The sequence below is a fragment of the Schistocerca nitens genome, chromosome 1, assembly GCF_023898315.1.
Source record: "Schistocerca nitens isolate TAMUIC-IGC-003100 chromosome 1, iqSchNite1.1, whole genome shotgun sequence".
In the NCBI taxonomy this organism is placed as follows: domain Eukaryota; kingdom Metazoa; phylum Arthropoda; class Insecta; order Orthoptera; family Acrididae; genus Schistocerca; species Schistocerca nitens.
Window position 1 is genome coordinate 453847790 of NC_064614.1, and position 6000 is coordinate 453853789.

Consider the following 6000-nt stretch of genomic DNA (forward strand, 5'->3'; position numbering starts at 1 on the left):
ATAACTGAACTAACAATATGTCAAAAGTAGAAGACAGTTACAAAGCAGCTATCGAACTGATAAGTGCCGCGTGGGTGTAGCCGAGCGCTCTAGGGCGCTGCAGTCATGGACTGTGCGGCTGGTCCCGGCGAAGGTTCGTGTCCTCCCTCGGGCATGGGTGTGTGTGTATGTCCTTACGATAATTTGGGTTAAGTATTCAAAAATGGTTCAAATGGCTCTGAGCACTACGGGACTTAACCTCTGAGGTCACCAGTCCCTTAGAACTTAGAACTACGTAAACCTAACTAACCTAAGGACATCACACACATCCATGCCCGAGGCAGGATTCGAACCTGCGACCGTAGCGATCGCGCGGTTCCAGACTGTAGCGCCTAGAACCGCTCGGCCACCCCGGCCGGCTAGGTTACGTATTGTGTAAGCTTAGGGACTGATGACCTTAGCAGTTAAGTCTCATAAAGTTTCACTCACATTTGAACATTTTGAACTGATAAGTAAAGCAGCTCTCGAAATAATCCCCATGAAGAAAACACTGAAGTAACCAAAGAAAAACCCACCCATTTGGTATGATGCAGAATGAGCAAGAGCTATTGCAGCAAGAAAACACGCACGGAAAGAAACGTGCAAACCGAAAGCATTATAAGTTCTTACAATACAAGAAAACAGATTCCCATGTGAACAGCGTTTTAAAAAGAGAGAGAAAAAAAGAAGAGAGCTGGACAGCATTTTGTAGCATCCTCCAAAAAATACTGATGTCACAGATCTATGGAGATATATTGAAGCACTTCGGCATAGGAACCACAGAACTATCAGATTCAAAAAAATGGATTAATCATTAGGAGACACATTCCCAGACGAAATAACGCGTTGCTGAGATTGACAGAACCTTTGAATGGTCCAGGAGAAGTATCACACCATTTCCTACGCACATCGTCTTAAAAATATATATACACATATTTATTATGCAACGCTGCTGGGTTTATCTGACACCGCAAAAGAATGGCTGCTGGAAATTTACAGCACAGTATGAATGCACGAATCATTTCCTAAAGACTTGACAACACAGATAATGATACCAATTCTGAAAGCTGGAAAGGAATTAGCGTCCGCCGTCTCCCACAGACCCCCAGCACTCTCGTCGTGCATTGCGTAAATATTGGAACGATTACTTGAAGTTGTCTTGAGTGGATACTCGAAACTAACAATACTCGAACAGACTATCAAAATCTCTGTTGGTCTATAATGGCCAGGGGACATCGGCTGGTAAGCACTCTTCAATGTCAGTAAACTTCACCAACAGCCGTATACTTTAAGATATTTTATTTTATTCTGAAAGCTCCAAGTTTCGGCAATTCAGTTTGCCATCTTCAGGCTCCATACGCTTTTATCCAAATAAACGAACGTATAGTATAGCACCATGAACACTGGATATCATGAATTCCAATCGTTATACAAATGTTTCAGACGAAGACGTGACAGCAACTGAGCCCACCTCAGGTGGGTTCTCTCTGTACCACTGCCACCGCCTACTATCTTCCAGTATTTATTACTCTTACGTCTCTTTTCCACTACCATAGGCGATGGCCAAATGAATTGCCGAAACTGGTCGCCTTCAGAATAAAATAAAATATCTTAAAGTATATGGTTGTTGGTGAAGTTTATTGACATTGAAAAGACTATCAAAATACAGGGTGAGCACAAAGTCTTGCCCTGATTATAACAATTTGTTACAGAATAACCGTGTGACATAATAATTTACCTTTGATGCCGTTACATAGGTTAGTGTCACTAGTTATTTTTAAGACAACGTTAGTAAACCTCAACGTGTGCTCCCTTGGTATTCCAATTCCCGCCAGGAGTTTCGTAACATGTGTTCTGTCACAGTACCCACAGTAGCTTGTATTCTAGTCTTCAGTTCGCGGACATCAGCAACTGGTGTGACGAAGACTCTGTCCTTGATATATCCACAGAAAAAAATGTCTAGGGCCGTAATGTCTGTGAAACGTCCCCTTTTATCTATTTATACATACGACTGTTCTTATACTGACACACAGTATTTTTAGCGCAACGCAATCTGACTTTCAAAATTCCCTACAAAAGAATGGCCCTGACTAACATTAAACTATACCTTTCACAAATCACTTACCTCACAAAAATCTTCGCTGCTCAAGCTACTGCAATACAGCGAGCGCCACTACTGCCAGCTAAATAAAAGATTCAAACTATGGAAGGCACTAACTACTGATAGGGATAGTTAGCAAATGAAAGATATTAATAGAGAACAAACAATGTATTTACCTTGATATCATCATATATATAGCAGTTCATGACAAATTACAAAACTCCGCCATCTCTCTCCCCACGTCCACCACTGCTGGCGGCTCACCTCCAACTGCGCAACGCTACGCGCTGTTCACAGCCAGCTGCCTAACACTACAATGGCGAGTATTACAACAATGCAAAGCAGCCACAGACTGCACACAGCACAGCCAGTGATTTTCATACAGAGGTGGCGTTACCAAAAAAAAACCTAAACAGCCTACCTACATCTGGAGAGCGGGGTAGCCAGGTTGTTGGACTGTTCCTTCCAGTCCACCAATCCGCAAATGTTTCATCCAGGAAATCACGCACTATCAGAGCCCAGTGGGGAGGGGGAAATTATCCATGGTTGATAGTCTTCTAACTGTGGGGCAATGAACTGTTGCAAACCGTCTAAGTAAATGTTAGCGGTAATAGATTTTTCCGCGAAGAAAAACGGTCCAAAAACCTTGTTACGCATGAGGCCGCACCAAACATTCACTTTTTCGTTGTCTCGCTGTAACTGTACAGTAGCATGTGGAGCCTCTGATCCCCATATAGCGACATTATACCTATTTACCATTCCACTGAGACGGAAGGTGGCTTCTTCGGCGAATCATATGCGATTTAAGTAATCGTTAGCGCCATCAATCCTTTCGAGAATCTCAGTTTCAGCAAGTCATTCGGTTGCAAGGCCTGCACGATTTGCACTTCGTAAGTATGCAACCTAAGCCTTTCACGAAGAATCTTCACCACACTTGCTTGCGGTATCTGATGTTCACGTGATGTTTTACGAGTTGATTTGGACGAACTCCGGTGAAACGATTGCCGAACACGATCAACAGTTGCATCACTCACACGAGGCCTGCCACTTCGAGGACGATCTTCAATGCTGCATGTTTCGTTAAGCTTTGCATTCCCTCGCTTTATTGATTTAACGTCAGGAGGGCTGCGTCCATAAGAAGCCCGAAATTTGCGCTGAACACTGATGGGAGATTTCGTTTCGTGAAACCAAAGCACACATCGCGCTTTCTCCTGCTCTGACGCCATTTCGGCAGCAAATAACATAACCTAACTGACCGCGTCGGTGTTGTGGGGCCATCTAGAGCCATATATTGGGCACAACAACTAGTAATACTAACATATGTAACGGCATCAAATGTAACTTATTGTGTCAAACGGTTATTCTGTTATAAATTTTTATAATCAGGGCAAGACTTTGTGCTACACCTGTAGTCTTAACAAACATCGTTCTACATTAGATAATGTGACACAACTCACTTTAGACATACAAAGATCATTTGGGAGGGGCGGTATGTTACATTCATGTTTGTGGACACTGAAGCGGCATCCGATAAAGTTATCATTCACTTATTATGGCAACGAATGAGATAGATTGGACTACCCTATAACTTCGTTTGTGGTGTAAGCAAATGTTTCCGTTAAGCCTAAAAAATAAAATTGTAGGTGCACTATATGCCATTGTCGGTCTACCACAGAGATGGAAATAAACCTGTCACTGTTTAATGATTACACGTCAAACGTGTGTACCAAACTGCTAAGAATTATTCAAGTACTTCAATACGAGGATGATGCCTGTATGTGTGTATAATTTTACTACCATACATGAAGAAACAAAATGCGTAATGAGTTCAGCAATGTCCCAGATAGACACCTAGTTAACATCTAAAGGCGGACGGCTTACAGTTCTCAAGACAAGTGCTGTTAACTTTGGCAGGAGAAGGATTCCACAGGGACGTACTAAAGCACATGAAATTAAACAATCAGCTTTTCTCAATAAACAGTTAAAATAAATTTCAAGAAATGATACTGGGCTTCTGCCTTTCGTGGATGGAGGTTATTGCATATCTCACAACCTTGTCTCACCGTGTTGCCCTTGGTTGCGAGAGTATGGTGGGGAGCAGACTTAATATTCTGCTGTAAATATGCAGAAGTCCAATAAGATCTAAAATAACTATGGTAGCATGTTGTTCTCCAGAGGTAACAAGAAATCAGTTTCGAAACTAGAAAAACGCCAGTTTAATTGCATCAGGATTTGCCTAAGAACTATGTATTCTACACCAATAAATTCATTGTTAGCAGAAATTGCAGATATGCCCAACATCCTTAGATAATGACAATGCAGGACGACAATCATTGAACTATAAAAAAAAGTAACTTAGTTACAAACTACGGTGTGCACACATTTTATTCAACATGTAAACATCACTACAGATTTTCGGATTTAGGTTATGGCATTTTCGATATGCCTGCCATCATTAGCGATGATGTGGCCCAGACGAATAGCAAACGTCTGCATGACCCGCTGAAGTGTCGAAACATCGATTCTGTCGATGACTTCCTGAATGACTCTTATCAGCTCTGCAATGGTTTTTGGGGTTATTGCTGTACACCTTGTCTTTAATATAGCCCCACAAAAAAGAGTCGCACGTGTTCAGATCCGGAAAATATGGCGGCCAATCGAGGCCCATGCCAATGGCCTCCTGGTACCCTAGAGCCAGAATGCGAAGTGCTCCTCCAGGACATCAAACGCTCCACTGCTCCGAAGGGGTCGAGCTCCGTCTTGCATGAACCATATCTTGTTGAAATCAGTATCACTTTGGATAACAGGGATGAAATCATCTTCCGAAACTTTCACGGTAGTCACCGTGCCATCAAGGAATATCGCACCGATTATCTCGTGACTGGACACCGCACACCATACAGTGGTGGGGCTGAAGAGACTTCTCGATCCCGAAATGCGCATTCTCAGTCCTCCAAATGCGCCAATTTTGCTTATTTACGGACCCATCCAAATGAAAGTGGACTTCGTGGCTAAACCAAACCATGCATGCGCATACTAATTCCCATCATGCCCCGCGACCAATCGTGCAGTTTGAACGTCCTAACGCAATTTCATATAGTTCAATAATTGTCACCCTCTATATTCCTCCTGAAAAGACTTGCTTCAGTTGATCACTCACTGATCCAGAAACTCGATAGATTGTCTCAAGATGAAGTGAATAGACAAGAGAATAAAAACTGCCCAAATATCAGAATTACGGAGAAGCTTCGTATATTTGAAGGAAGCTCCAAAGAACGCCAACGAATTCTAATTCCGATTACCAGGATGGCGACATAACTGCAGCACAAGACGTTTCTCACTTTCCAACAAAAACATGGGCCGCAGCAGAGCAATTAGTAAAAACCTACACAGCTGGTAATCTCACTGAGTATTTCGAGATATGTATTGATTGCTCCAAAAACAGGAAAAGGTAGAGTGGATTACGCATTACTGTGTCCAAACACGATTTCGCTACCCACTGAAATTTCTAGTTTTTCTGCAGAAGCCACAGCTATATTTGCGGCTTCATATTACTTGGAGAACCTCACAGTAAAAAATATTTTGTTATTAATGGACTATAAAAGCTTACTCCAAGATGTGAGGACTTCAGTCCTCCTCAAAAAAAAAAAAAATAAAATAAAATAAAACTCATCCATTTGTCACCTAAATTATGAGAACCACCAAGGAAAACGAAAATCACGGGAAAAAGGTAAAATTTATGTGGATTAAGACAAACTCTAATACGAAATATAATGAAATAGTCGATGAGTTAGAGAAGACTACTGCTCAAAATGGCACATTTAAAAACATATAATTATTGCCATCAGACGTGATGACTACAACACTATTAAGACAAAAAA